Genomic DNA, 23385 nt, shown 5'->3' on the forward strand with positions numbered 1-23385 from the left:
TGCCAAAGTAGAGCCGAAATTGTGCCGAAATAGAGCTGAAGTACATGTAGTGTCAAAGTAGAGCAGATGTAGTGTTGAAGTACAGTCGAAGTTCAGCCGAAGTTCCGTGAAGCAAGGCCAAAACTTGTCCGAAAAGCCTGAAAAGAAACCCAATGAAAAAAGCTAAAGGGAGGAGCCATCCCAAACCTGGGTCCCAACTAACTAATCTGACTACATTAACTACATTTAATTAAGCCGAATCAGAAGTACACTGACTTCTGGCCGAAATTTGATTTAAGGTTCAACCAGAACTCTATTTAACCCTCCCCACCCATCCCACAAGAAATTTCACTGACCAACATCCTCCATCAGATTCTTACTGACTTGTTTCCACTCTTCTCGTCTGAGTAAATCATTCTTTTCCTGGAATTCGCCAAGTAATCAATTACATCAGTGGTCGGAGTCAAATCTTACGTTTAGTGGATGGAGCTAATATCTTGTATAGCTGAAGCTGACTATAAAACCAAACTTGTCTGCTTGCCCATCAGGAACTAAGGAAAAAAACTAAAATGGATTGGAACATGAAGGACCACTTCAGGTGGAATGTAAAACATAAAAGGTTTTTTCATTAATTTGATTGACTGAAACACAGAGCTAGAGTTATGACACCAAATTCTTTTGACATTATGGTCTTGAATTCTGGTAATGGAATCTATGATAATTAAAAACTTTAATAAGAAATACAGGCTGATGTTCCACTCCACTTTTCCTAGTTTTAAACTACATCATAGATAAGTACCTTGCTGAGTGTAATTTACCTGACTTGTCCAACACTGGTTTAGAATTCAGCGAGGTCTGCTTGTCCAATGTGTGGCATGACTCACTATTTATGACATGGCTCTGGAAACCTTAAGGCCTCTTGTCCAACACGACTGATCATGTCAGTAACTGTGGTTTCGAAACTGTCTTTTCCTTGGTTGGACAAGGATTGTATTCTTTTTTGTGGTACCTGCTGACATTTCTGGTACACTAAAAGACTAGAACAAACTTTCTAGAACATGCATAACGTTAATTTTGATCAAAAAGATGCAAATTAATCATACTGATCTTCCCTGCAGATTGCAAGTAATTGCTAAGGTAATGGGTTTGAATTCCACTGAAACTTGAGTTCACATATTTGAAATGACTTCAGTTTCAAATACTTCTCATAAATGTATTGATTCCCTCTTGGTAAAAGAAATTTCTTTTTGAATTAAGATATTCAAATTTCTTAAAACAAATTACATTGTTGAGAGTTCTTGAGTAGTCAAAGGTCAATGGTTTGAATCCCACAGGAGCCTGAACTTTACAGGCCCCCTTCCTGCTTAGAGAAATATTCCATCACTCTCTATACTTTCATAAAGCATTTTTTATGCTTTACATGGTTTCCAGAGTGTTTTATTCACTGACGTTTTTCCCAATACTTACCATTTAGTGAATATCTTGCTTCACTTCACAAGGTCTTCTCAATAATAACTTAATTCACCTCCTGGTTTCACAAGATGTTTGCATATTAATTTTTTAAAACCAAATTGTCCAAAAATTAAGGCTTTGAATTCCTGAGGACTCTGAAAACCCTCATGGGTTTGAATCCCATTCAATCCTCTTGTTTCTAGTTAACTTCAGCCTCTCAATGGTAAAGAAATAATTGAAACCTTAATGTATACATGGAAAGATCTTGACAACCCTTACAAGGTTATTACAAAGGTCATGTGTTTGAATCACACTGAAGCCTAGTCTTTTTTCAATTTTCGCTTATCAGTGAAAACACTAACCTTTTCTTGATTCAGGTAGTCTTGTTTCATTTGATGTAGAAGTATTTCCATTCTAATTCAATTCAGTTTCCAGCCTCCCTAAGTGACTGAAGCTCATTATCACGGGTTTGCATCCCATTGAAGTTTGAATTATACAGCCACCTTCCTTTTTAATTGCTTTATAAATTGCAAATGCATGAAAATCAAACTTTCCATTTAATCCATTGCTCAACAGAATTTCATCTGAAAATGAGATTGATGAGTCAGGGATTTGGAACACACTAGTAAGCTGCAAGGAAGAGGAAGCTGCACGTTGAGTATAAAGCAGAGAGTCACGGAGGAAATGAGTCAGAGGAACAGGTCTCAACAAGTCTACTACAGCATGGTAACTAGAGGCAATTCTTGCAACTCCAGTTTTATGCAACTTCATGATGCAAAGCATCAGCACATCTGTAAATTGATAAAACCCAAGTGTTTTGTTTGGTCACCCACTTTCCTCTTTGCTTCGACACGCTGACACAGTTCCATTGCCACATTGCAGTTGTGGCTCCTCTTCAATGTGAGCAAATGTCCAGTCCAGTTCCATCTTCCCCTTTGACCTCATTGACTGATCTTTTCATGCCTGTTATTTAAGATATGGTACTCCTTCTAACAAGTTGTGGCCACCATACTCTTAGGATCTTTGTCAGGCACGTCAAATGGAATCTATCCAGCCTCTTCTCTTTCCTTATTGTTATTTTCCAGTCTTCACATCCGTTCAAAAGTACTGGCTACACAGTTTAATTCTCCTGTTCCAACCAATACTCTGTGTTTTCCAGATGTGAGTCAGGTTGAAAAAAAACATGTGCCTTGTTCAGATGTTTCTTGATCTCATCCATGCCTCCGCCATCCTTGGTCACAGTCGCACCTAGTTACACAAACTCTTTCATGTCTTCCACTTTCCTCATTTTCAATCTTCTGCCTTCTCTCTGTTCATTCACTCTCATCACTTTCCAGTTTCCACCATTCAGCTTCAGTCCCACTCTTCCTGCATATTCTACCAGCCAGTCTTGCTCTGTACTTTAATGAAGCAAAGACTATACTGTCAGAAAAATCAAGATCTTTAAGAGTTGTTTTGAGTCATTTCTTTGGGCTTCGGTTGTTCTTGAAATCATGTAGTCAACCTCAAGCAACAACAGGGACCCTGACATGAATGCAACCTTTTCAAACACCAGTGGTGATCTTGAGCCATCTTGTCTGTTCTCCTTCAACAAGTACTGTGCACTCTAAGTCATTGTGCCTGATCTTTACCATTCTTATAAAAGATGCCACTGGCGTTCATGATTCTCCATGGCCCTTGGCAGTGCATTGACAAAATTCATTGACCTGCTCCATGATTTTGTGGAGGATAAATGTTTGTTTGACTGTGCTTTCAAAAACCAGTTCGTTTCTTTTCAAGGGCACTATCTACTCAGTGTTGGATCCTCTTAATGACTACCACCGTTACTTTCCTATCTGCAGTTAGCTGCATTACACCTGCCAGTTTTTACACTCCTTCAGATCTTTTTGAAGTGGCGTAAGTATCCATCCTTTCTTCCATTTGTCTGGTACCTGCTCATGTCATATCTTGTTAAATAATCTTGTCAGTTCTTTTACTACCACACTGCTATCTGTTTTCTACAACCCAGTTGTGATCTCATCAATTTCTCGTCATCTAATCCTCTGTCCCATGGGAGAATAGGGCATCCATTATTGTCTTCCATTTATGTGGGTCTTGTGCCAACCTTTTGGCCTTTCACTTACAGCTCCCAACTCATCATGAGGTGCCCATCAATTTCTGGGTGCCTTTCCACTATTTTTCTTCAGCACTGGCCTCACCTCTGCTTCTCTTAAATGGGTCGCGCTCATCTTGCCAATTTTATCTGTCTCCACCTTGTGCTCTTCAATTGGGTCGTCACACCCTCTGTAACAAATACCTCCACATTGTTGATTCAGCCCTATTAGAGTCAGGCATCTTTTTGTTTACTTACCCCACCATTCTCCTTTTTGATTACTGCAACTTGTCATTTCTTCTTCTCTGAGATTTTCCTCACTGCCTTGCACTATTCTCCAGAACTCCCTTCCAAGCTGTTGTTTCTGCTTAACTCCCTGGCTGTTCTCGCAATCAAGACTCTCTTGTCCTCTCTTGCTCTGCTCACAAACTCTTCCTCATGTATACTTTGCTACACTCTGAAGATCATGCCATCTTGTTTCGCTAGACTAATGGTGTCCTTCGTTCGTACAAAGCTGACCTAAACATCGCTTATGACTTGATCTTGCTTTGACTACCATGAACTGGATTGAAGGCTGCTGACTGTTAAGATCTTGTAGAGGCTTTCATCACTGCATTCATGGAAATCTAGTTGGAATATAATTTGGCTTGACCAATCATTTCTTCCTTCAACACAACATGAAACAACAAGTACATGAAAAAAACATGCCTCAGAATGGAGAGATCAGACCCGTCGTAATTGCTCTTTCAGTCTACCATTTTGTTGACAGAGTTGATTACCATCTGTAAGAGATTGAGCAAAAGTCCACTAGGGCACACTAGTGTAATTGAAGTAGGTTGTACTGAAGCCTCAGTCAATCTTGAGTTTTGATGTACACAACGTTGACCAGTTACACCTTGCAATATTGAATGAAAAACCTTGCCGCCTGTGATTCTGGTCATTGCAGCCTCACCAAGGCATCCTGTTTAGCTGTTTTCAAGTTATAACAAACTGTTGTAGATCTCCAAATAGTTAAGGACATGCTCAACCATACAGTGCATTGAGGACAATTACTCACTTTTCTAAACAGGGCTATTTCACTTGGTATCTCCAGACTAATGTTTAGAATCACTTTTTAAGGTCAAAGTCACAAGCAGTTGGGGTTGGGGATGTAAGCTTGGACTTCTGGAGAAGATTTCAGAAAGATGTTAACCAAAACCAAACCAACCACAAAGAATGAGTAATAACACACAAAATTCCACAAACAACTCAGCCCACATGCACAGCAATGCAGCTAATGTTTTCTTTTGAAAAGGTCACTCCATTTACAAATAATTTTTGTGGTGATGCAAAGTTTAATGCAGACACTCCTAGCCTTCCTGTGGAATTTTACACAGAAACATACAAGAAAAAAAGGAGAAGTTTTGGCAAGCATAATTCAAGCAAGATGTGTTCCAGACACCAATACACTTGAAGTTCTCTTAATACTTCTTAGCAACGACACCGCCGAATATGGCTGTCTGATCGGTAAGTAATCACTCCTGTTTTTTCATAAGATGGTTATTTGTCATGGTGGTGAAATGGGGGTACTGAAGCATAATCCTTTGTCTTGTGAGGTAGTAATATGGGATGCTACAACTGCTAACTGTTGGTAATCATCAGGAGATGCATGACGTTCAGCTTTGATCCTAAACTTTCTGGCTACTTTCTTCAATAGTCCATAAATGTACTGGTCTTCTATTACCCTGGTGCAGATGTTTTAGACATTTTCATTCCATCATCTTTGTTAGTGCTTTTAGAGTGAAGTCTTATGACTCTGGAGGTGTACCAGTGAAAGCCTAAATCAGTAAACTTCAGTTGTTCCAAAGCAAAATGGGGCCAGTCTCATGGGGATAATCAGAAATGGCAGAGCTTCCTGGACTTGCATAAGATGTAAATCCTTGCCAAGATGCTTCATTCTTTCCTGGAGTGCATAACTCTTCCTTATGTATACTTTGCTGCACTCCCAAGGATTCCTGCCAATGATGCCATCTTGTTGCTCTAGATTGCTGGTGTTCTTCGTTCACACAGATGTATGTGACCTAAACATCACTTATGACTTGATCATGGCTGAGTTGCAGTGGGTTGAAGGCTTCTGACTGCTAAGATGCTGTAAAGGCTTTCATCACTGCATTCATGGAAATCTAGTTGGAATATAATTTTGGCTGGACCAATGATTTGTTCTTTCAACACAACATGAAATGACAAGTCCACAAAAAACAAATGCTCGGTATGGGGAGGTCAGACCCGTCGTCATCGCTCTTTCGTTGTCCATATACCCTCCCGAAGGAGTTGACTCGAGCTATACCCTTTACCCCGAAGGGTAAAGTTGGACTCACACTGCTGCAGGGTTTTTAAAATGTGAGCCAGAGCATTCGTCATAACTCACCCCTGACACCAGCGCCCTCCGAAGAGGTAGGCTTCCCCTCGCAGGAACCTCCAACCACATCAAGGACATAGGTCTCCAGTGAACAAATCATTTCATCAATTGTAGTTAAAAAGAACAAAGATCACACAAAGTGGAACCATGCACCTTGCTACAGATTTTCCCATGCTTGCTTTTGTCCCATAAGTGTCCTTGGTGTCATTTTTCTCTGGGAGGAGGTGAGGTGATGCGTGTAATCGCTTGATGCTGAACTTTGATTTGAAACTTTTGTTTTCCAGCATCTATGTGTTAAATCTTGCGTTGCTCTTTTATTTTTTTGGGTGTCTGTGCAACTTCCGCTTCTTTTTCCTTATTAGGACATAGTTTTCACCTTGTCTAATTAGGTGCAGTATATTCTCCGCTGTGATCTTCGCAGGTCTTTAGTGGACATTTTTTCCCACCAGTGGATAACCAGGGTGCCACAAAGACCTTTGGAGTTTGTTTTTTGAAATAACTGTGAGTTGCATGTGTCCACATTCATTTACAGAAGTGCTGTGCTTAAAGATTTGCAGTTTGGTCTACCATTTTCTTGACAGAGATGATTGCCGTCTCTAAGAGAATGAGAAAAAGTCCACTGGTGTACACTAGTGTAATTGAAGTAGGTTGTACTGAAGCCTCAGTTAATCTTGAGTTTTGATGAACACAATGTTAACCAGTTACACCTTGTAATATTGAATGACGAATCTCGCCACCTGTGATTCTGGTCATTACAGCCTCACCAAGGCATCCTGTTTAGCTGCTTTAAAATTATAACAAACTGTTGTAGATCTCCAAACACATTCAGGACATGTTCCCCCATACACTGTATTGAGGACCATTACTTATTTTTCTAGCCAGGGCTATTTCACTTGGTATCTCCAGACTAATGTTTAGAATGACTTTTTAAGGTCAAAGTCACAAGCAGTTAGGGTTGGGGATGTAAGCTTGGACTTCTGGAGAAGATTTCAGAAAGATGTCAACAAGAACCAAGCCAACCACAAAGAATGAGTGATACCACACAAAGTTTCACAAAGAACTTAGCCCACATGCACAGCAATGCAGGTAATGTTTTCTTTCGAAAAGGTCACTCCTTTTACCAATAGTTTTTGTGGTGATGTTAAGTTTAACGCAGACACTACTTGCCTTCCTGTACAATTTTACGCAGAAACATACCAGACAAAAAGGAGAAGTTTTGGCAAGCATAATTCAAGCAGGATGTGTTTCAGACACCAATAGACTTGAAGTTCTCTTAATACTTCTTAGCAACGACACTGCCGAACATGGCTGTCTGATTGGTAAGTAATCACTCCTGTTTTTTCATAAGATGGTTATTTGTCACGGTGGTCAAACGGGATACTGAAGCATAATCCTTTGTCTTGTGAGGTAGTAACATGGGATGCTACAACTGCTAACTGTTGGTAATCATCAGGAGATGCATGACAATCAGCTTTGATCATAAATTTTCTGCCTACTTTCTTCAATACTACCATGAATGCACTGGTCTTGTATTACCCTGGTGCAGATGTTTTAGACATTTTCATTCCATCATCTTTGTTGGTGCTTTTAGAGTGAAGTCTTATGACTCTGGAGGTGTACCAGTGAAAGCCTAAATCAGTAAACTTGAGTTGTTCCAGAGCAAAATGTGGCCAGTCTCATGGGGATAATCAGAAATGGCAGAGCTTCCTGGTATTGCATAAGATGTAAATCTTTGCCAAGCTACTTCATTCTTTCTTGCATAACTCTTCCTTATGTTTACTTTGCTGCACTCCCAAGGATTCCTGCCAATGATGCCATCTTGTTGGGCTAGATTGTTGGTGTTCTTCATTTGCACAGATGTATGTGACCTAAACATCACTTATGACTTGATCATGGCTGAGTTGCAGTGGTTTGAAGGCTTCTGACTGCTAAGATGTTGTACAGGCTTTCATCACCACATTCATGGAAATCTAGTTGGGATGTAATTTGGCTGGACCAATGATTTGTTCTTTCAACACAACATGAAATGACAAGTCCACGAAAAACAAATGCTTGGTATGGGGAGGTCAGACCCGTCGTCATCGCTCTTTCGTTGTCCATATACCCTCCCGAAGGAGTTGACTCGAGCTATACCCTTTACCCCGAAGGGTAAAGTTGGACTCACACTGCTGCAGGGTTTTTAAAATGTGAGCCAGAGCATTCGTCATAACTCACCCCTGACACCAGCGCCCTCCGAAGAGGTAGGCTTCCCCTTGCAGGAACCCCCAACCACATCAAGGACATAGGTCTCTAGTGAACAAATCATTTCATAACTTTGTAGTTGAGAAGAACAAAGTTCATACAAAGTGGAACCATGCACCCTGCCACAGATTTTCTCGTGCTTGCTTTTGTACCAGTAAGTGTCCTTGGTGTCATTTTTCTCTGGGAGGAGGTGTGATGATGCATGTAATCGCTTGACGTAAACTTTGATTTGAAACTTTTGTTTTCCAGCATCTATGTGTCAAATCTTGCTTTGCTCTTTTATCTTTTTGGGTGTCTGTGCAACTTCCACTTCTTTTTCCTTATTAGGACATAGTTGTCACCTTGTCTAATTAGGTGCAGCATATTCTGCACTGTGATCTTCACAGGTCTTTAGTGGACATTTTTTCCCACCAGTAAATACCCAGGGTGCCACAAAGACCTTTGGAGTTTGTTTTTTGAAATAACTGTGAGTTGCATGCATCCACATTCATTTACAGAAGCGATGTGCTTAAAGATTTGTAGTTTGAGGTCTACCATTTGGTTGACAGAGCTGACTGCCGTCTCTAAGAGAATGAGAAAAAGTCCACTGGTGTACGTTAGTGTAATTGAAGTAGGTTGTACTGAAGCCTCAGTTAATCTTGAGTTTTGATGAACACAATGTTAACCAGTTACACCTTGTAATATTGAATGACGAATCTCGCCACCTGTGATTCTGGTCATTACAGCCTCACCAAGGCATCCTGTTTAGCTGTTTTAAAATTATAACAAACTGTTGTAGATCTCCAAACACATTCAGGACATGTTCCACCATACACTGCATTGAGGACCATTACTTATTTTTCTAGCCAGGGCTATTTCACTCAGTATCTCCAGACTAATGTTTAGAATGACTTTTTAAGGTCAAAGTCACAAGCAGTTAGGGTTGGGGATGTAAGCTTGGACTTCTGGAGAAAATTAAAAAAGATGTCAACCAAAACCAAGCCAACCACAAAGAATGAGTGATACCACACAAAGTTTCACAAAGAACTTACCGCACATGCACAGCAATGCAGGTAATGTTTTCTCTTGAAAAGGTCACTCCTTTTACCAATATTTTTTGTGGTGATGTTAAGTTTAATGCAGACACTACTTGCCTTCCTGTGCAATTTTACACAGAAACATACAAAACAAAAAGGAGAAGTTTTGGCAAGCATAATTCAAGCAAGATGTGTTTCAGACACCAATAGACTTGAAGTTCTCTTAATACTTCTTAGTAACGACACCGCCGAACATGGCTGTCTGATCAGTAAGTAATCACTCCTGTTTTTTCATAAGATGGTTATTTGTCATGGTCGTCAAACGGGGGTATTGAAGCATAATCCTTTGTCTTGTGAGGTAGTAACATGGGATGCTACAACTGCGAACTGTTGGTAATCATCAGGAGATGCATGACATTCAGCTTTGATCCTAAAGTTTCTTCCTACTTTCTTTGATAGTGCCATGAATGTACTGGTCTTGTATTATCCTCGTGCAGATGTTTTAGACATTTTCATTCCATCATCTTTGTTGGTGCTTTTAGAGTGAAGTCTTATGACTCTGCGGGTGTACCAGTGAAAGTCTAAATCAGTAAACTTGAGTTGTTCCAAAGCAAAATGTGGCCAGTCTCATGGGGATAATCAGAAATGGCAGAGCTTCCTGGTCTTGCATAAGATGTAAATCTTTGCCAAGCTGCTTCATTCTTTCTTGCATAACTCTTCCTTATGTTTACTTTGCTGCACTCCCAAGGATTCCTGCCAATGATGCCATCTTGTTGCTCTAGATTGCTGGTGTTCTTCGTTCCCACAGATGTATGTGACCTAAACATCACTTATGACTTGATCATGGCTGAGTTGCAGTGGGTTGAAGGCTTCTGACTGCTAAGATGTTGTAGAGGCTTTCATCACTGCATTCATGGAAATCTAGTTGGAATATAATTTGGCTGGACCAATGATTTGTTCTTTCAACACAACATGAAATGACAAGTCCACAAAAAACAAATGCTCGGTATGGGGAGGTCAGACCCGTCGTCATCGCTCTTTCATTGTCCATATACCCTCCCGAAGGAGTTGACTCGAGCTATACCCTTTACCCCGAAGGGTAAAGTTGGACTCACACTGCTGCAGGGTTTTTAAAATGTGAGCCAGAGCATTCGTCATAACTCACCCCTGACACCAGCGCCCTCCGAAGAGGTAGGCTTCCCCTCGCAGGAACCCCCAACCACATCAAGGACATAGGTCTCTAGTGAACAAATCATTTCATAACTTTGTAGTTGAGAAGAACAAAGTTCATACAAAGTGGAACAATGCACCTTGCCACAGATTTTCCCCTGCTCGCTTTTGTACCAGTAAGTGTCCTTGGCGTCATTTTGCTCTGGGAGGAGGTGTGGTGATGCGTGTAATCGCTTGACACTGAACTTTGATTTGAAACTTTTGTTTTCCAGCATCTATGCGTTAAATCTTGCTTTGCTCTTTTATCTTTTTGGGTGTCTGTGCAACTTCCGCTTCTTTTTCCTTATTAGGACATAGTTGTCACCTGGTCTAATTAGGTGCAGTATATTCTGCGCTGTGATCTTCATAGGTCTTTAGTGGACATTTTTTTCCCACTAGTGGATATCCAGGGTGCTACGAAGATGTTTGCGAGTTTGTTTTTTGAAATAACTGTGAGTTGCATGTGTCCACATTCATTTACAGAAGTGCTGTGCTTAAAGTTTTGCAGTTTCAGGTCTACCATTTTGTTGACAGAGCATACTGCCATCTCTAAGAAAATGAGAAAAAGTCCACTGGTGTACGCTAGTGTAATTGAAGTAGGTTGTACTGAAGCCTCAGTCAATCTTGAGTTTTGATGAACACAATGTTAACCAGTTACACCTTGTAATATTGAAGGACGAATCTCGCCACCTGTGATTCTGGTCATTACAGCCTCACCAAGGCATCCTGTTTAGCTGTTTTAAAATTATAACAAACTGTTGTAGATCTCCAAACACATTCAGGACATGTTCCACCATACACTGCATTGAGGACCATTACTTATTTTTCTAGCCAGGGCTATTTCACTCAGTATCTCCAGACTAATGTTTAGAATGACTTTTTAAGGTCAAAGTCACAAGCAGTTAGGGTTGGGGATGTAAGCTTGGACTTCTGGAGAAAATTAAAAAAGATGTCAACCAAAACCAAGCCAACCACAAAGAATGAGTGATACCACACAAAGTTTCACAAAGAACTTAGCCCACATGCACAGCAATGCAGGTAATGTTTTCTTTTGAAAAGGTCACTCCTTTTACCAATAGTTTTTGTGGTGATGCAAAGTTTAATGCAGACACTCCTTGCCTACCTGTGCAATTGGACACAGAAACATACAAGACAAAAAGGAGAAGTTTTGGCAAGCATAATTCAAGCAAGATGTGTTTCAGACACCAATAGACTTGAAGTTCTCTTAATACTTCTTAGCAACGACACTGCCGAACATGGCTGTCTGATCAGTAAGTAATCACTCCTGTTTTTTTATAAGATGGTTATTTGTCATGGTGGTGAAACGGGGGTACTGAAGCATAATCCTTTGTCTTGTGAGGTAGTAACATGGGATGCTACAACTGCTAACTGTTGGTAATCATCAGGAGATGCATGACATTCAGCTTTGATCATAAACTTTCTGCCTACTTTCTTCAATAGTCCATGAATGTACTGGTCTTGTATATTACCCTGGTGCACATGTGTTAGACATTTTGATTCCATCATCTTTGTTAGTGCTTTTAGAGTGAAGTCTTATGACTCTGCGGGTGTACCAGTAAAAGCCTAAATCAGTAAACTTGAATTGTTCCAAAGCAAAATGTGGCCAGTCTCATCGGGATAATCAGAAATGGCAGAGCTTCCTGGACTTGCATAAGATGTAAATCCTTGCTAAGCTGCTTCATTTTTTCCTGCATAACTCTTTCTTATGTTTACTTTGCTGCACTCCCAAGGATTCCTGCCAATGATGCCATCTTGTTGGGCTAGATTGCTAGTGTTCTTCATTTCCACAGATGTATGTGACCTAAACATCACGTATGACTTGATCATAGCTGAGTTGCAGTGGGTTGAAGGCTTCTGACTGCTAAGATGCTGTAGAGGCTTTCATCACTGCATTCATGGAAATCTAGTTGGAATATAATTTGGCTGGACCAATGATTTGTTCTTTCAACACAACATGAAATGACAAGTCCACGAAAAACAAATGCTTGGTATGGGGAGGTCAGACCCGTCGTCATCGCTCTTTCGTTGTCCATATACCCTCCCAAAGGAGTTGACTCGAGCTATACCCTTTACCCCGAAGGGTAAAGTTGGACTCACACTGCTGCAGGGTTTTTAAAATGTGAGCCAGAGCATTCGTCATAACTCACCCCTGACACCAGCGCCCTCCGAAGAGGTAGGCTTCCCCTTGCAGGAACCCCCAACCACATCAAGGACATAGGTCTCTAGTGAACAAATCATTTCATAACTTTTTAGTTGAGAAGAACAAAGTTCATACAAAGTGGAACCATGCACCTTGCCACAGATTTTCCCCTGCTCGCTTTTGTACCAGTAAGTGTCCTTGGTGTCATTTTGCTCTGGGAGGAGGTGTGGTGATGCATGTAATCACTTGACACTGAACTTTGATTTGAAACTTTTGTTTTCCAGCATCTATGTGTCAAATTTTGCTTTGCTCTTTTATCTTTTTGGGTGTCTGTGCAACTTCCGCTTCTTTTTCCTTATTAGGACACAGTTGTCACCTTGTCCAATTAGGTGCAGTATATTCTCCACTGTGATCTTCGCAGGTCTTTAGTGGACATTTTTTCCCACCAGTGGATAACCAGGATGCCACAAAGATGTTTGGAGTTTGTTTTTTGAAATAACTGTGAGTTGCATGCGTCCACATTGATTTACAGAAGCGCTTGTTGTGTTAGCTTACATGAAGTATTGTTCAAGTTAGTCACGTGCCAGATGCATGTTGGTTACTAAAGATGGCGTCTTGAAGTAAACACGTGTTGTTCACTGAAGACTATCGTAAGCCCAAATAACTCGACATGGTGGCAGCGGGAAGTTCCGAATAGCCTTTAAACTGAAGAAGAATCAGACAAAACGGAAATATGGGAGACCAAGGTGCACACGAGGCTGGAATTCAAGCTGAAGAACCTCAAGTAGTTGAAGGGCCGAACAAAGCTGTCGCTCACGCCCCACAACCAGCCGCACAACCACAAGTCGCCGCAGCTGTACAGCAGCCCATGGTTCAACAAATACCCATGGCGAGTTACCAAGTTCCACCACCTGAAAAGTTCCACTCCAAACCCGAAGAATGGTCCCGTTGGATCAAGCGTTTCAAACGAATTCGAAAAGTGACTGGACTCGACCAAAAGGACGGCGAGAGCCAAGGGAATACTTTGATTTATTTGATGGGCGAAGAAGCTGACAACATCGTAGTGTCATTTGGACTGACGACTGAAGAAGCAAAGCAGTACGTGGTGAAAGGCAAGTTTGAAGCTCATTTTGTGGTAAAGAGAAATGTAATATTTGAAAGAGCCAAGTTCAACCTGAGAAGTCAACAAGATGGTGAGTCAGTGGATAATTTCATAACAGATTTGTATTGTCTTGCTGAATACTGCGAATTTGGAACACTAAGAGACGATCTCATCCAAGATAGAATCGTGGTAGGGATAAAAGACAAGAAGCTCTCTGAACAACTGCAACTGGATTCCAAGCTGACTTTAGAGAAAGCAATTACAAAAACCAGGCAGTCGGAGACAGTTAAGAAGCAGCAAACGTTCTTACAGGAAACCAAATCTGACCCACCACCAGCGCATGTTGATCGTTTGTCCAAAGGAAAGGGAAAAGATTCTAAAGAAGATATGAAGAAGAAGAAGAAACCACCCAAGCCTAAAAATGGGAAGACTCCTGAAGCACAATGCTCAAGGTGCATGGGTCAACCACACCCAAAGAGACTGTCCAGCCAGAGAATCGAAATGTAATAAGTGCTCCAAAGTAGGACATTGGGCAAAGGCCTGCAGATCTCCATCAGACAAGAGAGTGGGTGAAGTGAATTTTCCTGGGAGACAAGAAGAAGGAGAGTTCTTCCTAGGTGAACTCACTGAACTATCTGCTGCCCAAAGAAGTACAGAAGATTCACGGAAAGCTAAAGTTTCATTGAATGGACTGCAAGCAGAATTTAAATTGGATACCGATGCGGATGTAACAGTAATTCCACCCAGCCTGTATCACAGTTTGCAACCAGTTCCATCACTTAGCAGGACCACCAGGCTCCTCATGGGACCATGTAAACAGAAACTGAGCTGTCTAGGAACTTTCATAGCAGAGTTGCAAGTGCAAGACAAGATTGCTAAGGAGCAAGTGTATGTAATAGAAGATTTGGAGCGACCTTTGCTAGGAAGAAAGCCAGCTGAACTTCTAAAGCTGATAAGCAGACTTGACAGCCTGAGCAGTGATGACTACAAGAATAAAGTAGCAGACAAGTACCCCAAGTTGTTCGAAGGACTAGGTGTCATGAAGGACAGTTACTGTATCACACTCAAAGAGGATGCTAAACCTTTCCAAGTGTCAGTTCCAAGGAAAGTACCCTTCCCCTTGTATCAGAAAACAAAAGAAGAGTCAGACAGGATGTTGGAGACAGGAGTCATATCCAGAGTTGACCAACCCACTGATTGGTGCGCTCCCATGGTGGTGACCCCGAAGAGCAATGGCAAGGTCAGGGTCTGCGTCGACCTGAGCAAGCTGAATGAGTACGTCAAGAGGGAGAACCATCCACTTCCAGCAGTAGACACAACTCTCGGAAGATTGGCAGGTTCCAGAGTGTTCTCTAAACTTGACGCCAACTCCGGATTCTGGCAGATAAAGCTAGCGTGGGAATCAAGACCACTGACAACATTCATCACTCCATGGGGCCGTTTCTGTTTCAATGTGTTGCCCTTCGGAATCAGTTCTGGTTCTGAGAAATTCCAGAAGAATATGAGTCAGATCCTCCAGGGATTAGATGGCGTGGAATGCAACATAGATGACGTTTTAGTCCATGGCAAAGATGAGACTGAACATGATCAGAGGTTAGAAGCAGTACTCAAGCGTCTGGTTGAAGCTGGCGTGACACTCAACCTAGACAAATGCCAGTTCAGCACAGACAGAGTCAAGTTCCTTGGACACGTTATAAGCTTCAGTGGAATTGAGGCAGATCCTGAAAAGCTACAAGCAAGTTTTCTGAGCACCTCACTGACAAGACAAAGAGCATCAGAGACCTTCTTCACAAAGGGAACCAATGGACATGGGGAAGTGACCAACAGAAAGCATTTGAGCAGATCAAATCTGACCTCACACGAGCTCCAGTACTGGCTCTGTACGATCCAAACAAGGAAACCAAAGTGGCAGCTGACGCTTCATCCTTTGGCCTAGGTGGGGTAATTCTTCAACTCCAACCTGACAACTCCTGGCAACCAGTCTCATTCATATCGCGAGCGATGACGCCCACTGAAACCAGATATGCACAAATCGAAAAAGACACCCTAGCGCTCACATGGGCATGCGAACGATCCTGGGAGTACATTGTGGGAAAATCAATCTCCGTGGAAACAGACCATAAACCCCTGGTGCCACTCCTGAGTACTCACACACTGGATCAACTTCCACCAAGAATTCAAAGATTTAGAATGCAACTGATGAGATTCCACTTCAAGGAGATCAAGCATGTTCCTGGAAAGAAGATATACATAGCCGATGCGCTTTCAAGACTCCAACCCCGAAGCCAAACAGTGAAGTCAACAATTGATGATGACGAAATGCATGCACACATTGGAAGCATGATCTCATCACTGCCTGCCTCAGATGCACAATTACAGGTGATCATAGAAGCACAGGAGGAGGATCCTGTCTGCAGGTAGATCAAAGTGTACTGCTGTGAGGGATGGCCTGACAAGTATTCATTAAACGATGCAATGAAACCTTATTGGTCAAGCAGGAGTGAACTGTCTGTGGTGCAGAACATTCTGCTCAAAGCATTCAGGATCGTGATCCCTTCTTCCATGCATCTTGAGATACTGGATATGATCCACGAAGGACACCAGGGAATCACTAAGTGTCATGAGTGGGCCAAAAACTCTGTCTGGTGGCCAGGACTCAGCTGAGAAATCCAGGATCTGGTGCAACAATGCAGAGTTTGCGCTCTTCAAAGGGACAACAATCCTGAACCGCTTATCACGACACCCTTACCTGACCATCCCTGGCAAATCGTAGCCACAGACCTCTTCGAGCTGAAAGGTGTTGACTACCTTATTGTTATAAACTACTTCTCAAGATACGTTGAAGTAGCAGCCATGCAGAAGACTACAAAGTCAAGTGAGGTCATTAGAGCACTTAAGTCGATATTTGCAAGACATGGGATCCCAGAGCAAGTGCGATCTGACAATGGTCCTCAGTTTGACAGTGCAGAATTCTCTTACTTTGCCAAGGAATGGGGATTCAAGCATAGCACAAGTAGTCCTCGATTTCCCCAAGCCAATGGAGAAGTTGAGCGTGGAGTTAGAACTGTGAAGAATCTTCTAACAAAGGAAAAAGACCCTGCTAAAGCATTACTGGCCTATCAGGGCTAGTAATCGACAGCGCTGTCCTTAAAGATTTGCAGTTTGGTCTACCATTTTGTTGACAGAGCTGCCTGCCGTCTGTAAGAGAATGAGAAAAAGTCCACTGGTGTACATTAGTGTGATTGAAGTAGGTTGTACTGAAGCCTCAGTCAATCTTGAGTTTTGATGAACACAATGTTAACCAGTTACACCTTGCAATATTGAATGACGAATCTTGCCACCTGTGATTCTGGTCATTACAGCCTCACCAAGGCATCCTGTTTAGCTGTTTTAACATCATAACAAACTGTTGTAGATCTCCAAACACATTCAGGACACGCTCCACCATACACTACATTGAGGACCATTACACTTATTTTTCTAGCTAATTCACTTTTTAAGGTCAAAGTCAAGGCCAGTTAGGGCTGGGGATGTAAGCTTGGACTTCTGGAGAAGATTTCAGAAAGATGTCAACCAAAACCAAACCAACCACAAAGAATGAGTGATAACACAAAGCTCCACAAAGAATTTAGCGTACATGCACAGCAATGCAGGTAATGTTTACTTTTGAAAAGGCCACTCCTTTTATTAATAATTTTTGTTGTGATGCTAAGTGTAATGCAGACACTCCTTGCCTACCTGTGGAATTTTACACAGAAACATACAAAACAAAAAGGAGAAGTTTTGGCAAGCATAATTCAAGCAAGATGTCTTCAAGACACCAATAGACTTGTAGTTCTCTTAATACTTCTTAGCAACAACACTGCCAAACATGGCTGTCTGATCAGTAAGTAATCACTCCTGTTTTCTCATAAGATTGTTATTTGTCATACTGGTCAAACGGGGGTACTGAAGCATAATCCTTTGTCTTGTGAGGCAGTAATATGGGATGCTACAACTGCTAACTGTTGGTAATCATCAGGAGATGCATGACGTTCAGCTTTGATCCTAAATTTTCAGGCTGCTTTCCCCAGAGTCCATGAATGTACTGGTTTTGTATTACCCTGGTGCAGATGTTTTAGACATTTTCATTCCATCATCTTTGTTGGTGCTTTTAGAGTGAAGTCTTATGACTCTGCGGGTGTACCAGTGAAAGCCTAAATCAGTAAACTCGAGTTGGTCTAAAGCAAAATGTGGCCAGTCTCATCGGGATAATCAGAAATGGCAGAGCTTCCTGGACTTGCATAAGATGTAAATCCTTGCCAAGCTGCTTCATTCTTTCTTGCATAACTCTTCCTTATGTTTACTTTGCTGCACTCCCAAGGATTCCTGCCAATGATGCCATCTTGTTGGGCTAGATCGCTGGTGTTCTTCATTTGCACAGATGTATGTGACCTAAACATCACTTATGACTTGATCATGGCTGGGTTGCAGTAGGTTGAAGGCTTCTGACTGCTAAGATGTTGTAGAGGCTTTCATCACTGCATTCATGGAAATCTAGTTGGAATATAATTTGGCTGGACCAATGATTTGTTCTTTCAACACAACATGAAATGACAAGTCCACGAAAAACAAATGCTTGGTATGGGGAGGTCAGACCCGTCGTCATCGCTCTTTCGTTGTCCATATACCCTCCCGAAGGAGTTGACTCGAGCTATACCCTTTACCCCGAAGGGTAAAGTTGGACTCACACTGCTGCAGGGTTTTTAAAATGTGAGCCAGAGCATTCGTCATAACTCACCCCTGACACCAGCGCCCTCCGAAGAGGTAGGCTTCCCCTCGCAGGAACCCCCAACCACATCAAGGACATAGGTCTCTAGTGAACAAATCATTTCATAACTTTGTAGTTGAGAAGAACAAAGTTCATACAAAGTGGAACCATACACCTTGCCACAGATTTTCCCCTGCCTTTTTTTGTACCAGTAAGTGTCCTTGGTGTCATTTTTCTCTGGGAGGAGGTGTGATGATGCATGTAATCGCTTGACGCTGAACTTTGATTTGAAACTTTTGTTTTCCAGCATCTGTGTCAAATCTTCCTTTGCTCTTTTATCTTTTTGGGTGTCTGTGCAACTTCCGCTTCTTTTTCCTTATTAAGACATAGTTGTCACCTTGTCTAATTAGGTGCAGCATATTCTGTACTGTGATCTTAGGTCTTTAGTGGACATTTTTTCCCACCAGTGGATAACCAGGGTGCCACAAAGATGTTTCGAGTTTGTTTTTTGAAATAACTGTGAGTTGCATGTGTCCACATTCATTTACAGAAGCACCGTGTTTAAAGATTTGCAGTTTGGTGTACCATTTTTTTGACAGAGCTGCCTGCTGTCTCTAAGAGAATGAGAAAAAGTCCACTGGTGTACGTTGGTGTAATTGAAGTAGGTTGTACTGAAGCCTCAGTCAATCTGGAGTTTTGATGAACACAATGTTAACCAGTTACACCTTGCAATATTGAATGATGAATCTCATCACCTGTGATTCTGGTCATTACAGCCTCACCAAGGCATCCTGTTTAGCTGTTTTCAAATTATACCAAACTGTTGTAGATCTCCAAACACATTCAGGACATGCTCCACCATACACTGCATTGAGATCAATTCTTTATTTTTCTAGCCAGGGCTATTTCACTTGGTATCTCCAGACTAATGTTTAGAATAACTTTTTAAGGTCAAAGTCACAAGCAGTTAGGGTTGGGGATGTAAGCCTGGACTTCTGGAGAAGATTTCAGAAAGATGTCAACCAAAACCAAACAAACCACAAAGAATGAGTAATAACACACAAAGTTCCACAAAGAACTTAGCCCACATGCACACCGATCCAGGTAATGTCTTCTTTTGAAAAGGTCACTCCTTTTCCTAATAATTTTTGTGGTGATGCTAAGTTTAATACAGACACTCCTTGCCTTCCTGTGGAATTTTACACAGAAACATACAAGAAGAAAAGGAAAAGTTTTGGCAACCATAATTCAAGCAAGATGTGTTCCAGACACCAATAGACTTGTAGTTCTCTTAATAATTCTCAGGAACAACACTGCCAAACATGCCTGTCTGATAACTAAGTAATCACTCCTGTTTTTCATAAGATGGCTATTTATCATGGTGGTCAAATAGGGGTACTCAAGCATATTCCTTTGTCTTGTGAGGTACTAACATGGAATGCTACAACTGCTAACTGTTGGAAATTATCAGGAGATGCGTGACGTTCAGCTTTGATCCTAAATTTTTTCGCTGCTTTCTTCAATAGTCCATGAATGTACTGGTCCTCTATTACCCTGGTGCAGAATTTTTAGACATTTTGATTCCAACATCTTTGTTGGTGGTTTTAGAGTGAAGTCTTATGACTCTGCGGGTGTACCAGTGAAAGCCTAAATCAGTAAGCTTGAGTTGTTCCAAAGCAAAATGTGGCCATTCTCATGGGGATAATCAGAAATGGCAGAGCTTCCTGGACTTGCATAAGATGTAAATCCTTGCCAAGCTGCATCATTCTTTCCTGCATAACTCTTCCTTGTGTATACTTTGCTGCACTCCCAAGGATTCCTGCCAATGATGCCATCTTGTTGGGCTAGATTGCTGGTGTTCTTCGTTCCCACAGATGTATGTGACCTAAACATCACTTAAGACTTTATCATGGCTGGGATGCAGTGGTTTGAAGGCTTTTGACTGCTAAGATGCTGTAGAGGCTTTCATCACTGCATTCATGGAAATCTAGTTGGAATATAATTTTGGCTGGACCAATGATTTGTTCTTTCAACACAACATGAAATGACAAGTCCACGAAAAACAAATGCTCGGTATGGGGAGGTCAGACCCGTCGTCATCGCTCTTTCATTGTCCATATACCCTCCCGAAGGAGTTGACTCGAGCTATACCCTTTACCCCGAAGGGTAAAGTTGGACTCACACTGCTGCAGGATTTTTAAAATGTGAGCCAGAGCATTCGTCATAACTCACCCCTGACACCAGTGCCCTCCGAAGAGGTAGGCTTCCCCTCGCAGGAACCTCCAACCACATCAAGGACATAGGTCTCTAGTGAACAAATCATTTCATAACTTTGTAGTTGAGAAGAACAAAGTTCATACAAAGCGGAACCATGCACCTTGCCACAGATTTTCCCCTGCTTGCTTTTGTACCAGTAAGTGTCCTTGGCGTCATTTTGTTCTGGGAGAAGGTTTGGTGATAGGTGTAATCGTTTCATGCTGAACTTTCACTTGAAACTTTTGTTTTCCAGCATCTATGTGTCAAATCTTGCTTTGCTCTTTTATTTTTTTGGGTGTCCGTGCAACTTCTGCTTCTTTTTCCTTGTTAGGACATAGTGTTCACCTCGTCTAGTTAGGTGCATTATATTCTGAGCTGTGATCTTCCCAGGTTTTTAGCAGACATTTTTTCCCACCAGTGGATAACCAGGGTGCCACAAAGATGTTTCGAGTTTGTTTTTTGAAATAACTGTGAGTTGCATGTGTCCACATTGATTTACAGAAGCGATGTGCTTAAAGATTTGCAGTTTGGTCTACCATTTTGTTGACAGAGCTGACTGCTGTCTCTAAGAGAATGAGAAAAAGTCCACTGGTGTACGCTAGTGTAATTGAAGTAGGTTGTACTGAAGCCTCAGTTAATCTTGAGTTTTGATGAACACAATGTTAACCAGTTACACCTTGCAATATTGAATGACGAATCTTGCCACCTGTGATTCTGGTCATTACAGCCTCACCAAGGCATCCTGTTTAGCTGCTTTAAAATTATAACAAACTGTTGTAGATCTCCAAACACATTCAGGAAATGTTCCACCATACACTGCACTGAGGACCATTACTTATTTTTCTAGCCAGGGCTATTTCAGTCAGCATCTCCAGACTAATGTTTAGAATGACTTTTTAAGGTCAAAGTCACAAGCAGTAAGGGTTGGGGATGTAAGCTTGGACTTCTGGAGAAGATTTCAGAAAGATGTCAACCAAAACCAAGCCAACCGCAAAGAATGAATGATAACACAAAGTTCCACAAAGAACATAGCGCACATGCACAGCAACGCAGGTAATGTTTTCTTTTGAAAAGGTCAGTCCTTTAACCAATAATTTTTGTGATGCTAAGTTTAACGCAGACACATAAACATACAAGAAGAAAAGGAGAAGTTTTGGCAAGCATAATTCAAGCAAGATGTGTTCCAGACACCAACAGACTTGTAGTTCTCTTAATACTTTTTAGCAACGACACTGCCGAACATGGCTGTCTGATAAGTAAGTAATCACTCCTGTTTTTTCATAAGATGGTTATTTGTCATGGTGGTGAAACGGGGGTACTGAAGCATAATCCTTTGTCTTGTGAGGTAGTAACATGGGATGCTACAACTGCTAACTGTTGGTAATCATCAGGAGATGCATGACGTTCACCTTTGATGCTACATTTTCTGGCTGCCTTCTTCAATAGTCCATGAATGTACTGGTCTTGTATTACCCTGGTGCAGATGTTTTAGACATTTTGATTCCATCATCTTTGTTGGTGCTTTTAGATTGAAGTCTTATGACTCTGGGTGTGTACCAGTGAAAGCCTAAATCAGTAAACTTGTGTTGTTCCAAAGGAAAATGTGGCCAGTCTCATGGGATCAATCAAGAACGGCAGATCTTGCTGGACTTGCATAAGATGTAAGTCTTTGCTATTAGCTGCTGTACAATTTGCCTGGACCAATCATTTGTTCCTTCAAGAGAACATGAAATGAGAAAACCACATACTCTCCCGAAGGTGTTGAGTCGAGCTATACCGTTTACTCCAAAGGGTAAAGTTGGACTCACATTGGTGCAGTGTTTTTAAAATGCGAGTCAGAGCATTCATCATAGCTCCCTCATCCCCTGCCACCTGCATCCTCCTAAGAGGTAGGCTTTCCCTTGCAGAAACCTCCAACCACATCAAGGACATAGGTCTTTAGTGGGCAAATAATTTTAAGACTACTTGAGAAGGACAATGTTCATTTAAGGTGAATCGACGCCCCTTGCCACAGATTTTTCCCTTCTTGGTTTTCACGTGTCATTTTTGTTGGTGTCACAGGGACATTTTGGCTGGGGAGGAGGTGAGGTGGTGCATGTAACAGTTCTCCCTGGAGAATGAATAGTGAAGGTATCATCTGCCTGGTGGTTTGTCACAATGCAATGTACATCTTGGGTTTGCAGGTTGCAGAAGATATTGCCTTTTCTTCAAATACATGCATGATAAGTGAGGAAACAAGGATGCATTCTGCCTCATAGTGAATCTATGTCCACCTGAAAGGGAAACCTACGAGGTCTGCAGTTTGAGTAGGTGCTAAAGTCTGGACAGACTTGACAAGGCTGTGGCCCTCCCCTTCTTTTGTAGGACAGCTTTCTTCTAGTTTCTATGTCTTCTCACATTGTACTAGTGGTTAGCCTTGTTTGAGATTGTCATAGGTCCCATTATGGCTTGTGAAGGTCTTCTGTAGTCTTCATAACTCACTAACTGTCTTCAAGCCACATTCAAGGTTAATGTGAGCTAACTTGTATAAAAACTTTGATTGTTAAACCCGCAACAAAACAATGAAAATTGTGCTTAACTCCTAGTAAGGCAATTGACTTATGTTTTCATTACTGCTAAAAATGGTATTTAATTTTTTATTCCTTCAGAGACAATTGATTCACAAGTGCATAGTTAATGCTCTGCTGAAAATGGTGTTTGATAAAAAATTTCAACTCTTCGGCAGACAA

The 23385-nt window shown here is 41.5% G+C and overlaps 1 long non-coding RNA gene across 1 annotated transcript; it reads left to right on the forward strand.

Annotated features, from left to right (window-relative positions):
• The first annotated feature begins 1562 nt into the window (after positions 1–1562).
• LOC145460496 (uncharacterized) lies at positions 1563–13278 on the forward strand. Its single transcript, XR_014039858.1, has 5 exons — positions 1563–2157; positions 6854–7007; positions 7111–7240; positions 9062–9214; positions 11273–13278. It is a non-coding gene; the product is annotated as an uncharacterized LOC145460496 (long non-coding RNA).
• Positions 13279–23385: the final 10107 nt, after the last annotated feature.

Source organism: Orbicella franksi, chromosome 11, assembly GCF_964199315.1.
Source record: "Orbicella franksi chromosome 11, jaOrbFran1.1, whole genome shotgun sequence".
Classification (NCBI taxonomy): domain Eukaryota; kingdom Metazoa; phylum Cnidaria; class Anthozoa; order Scleractinia; family Merulinidae; genus Orbicella; species Orbicella franksi.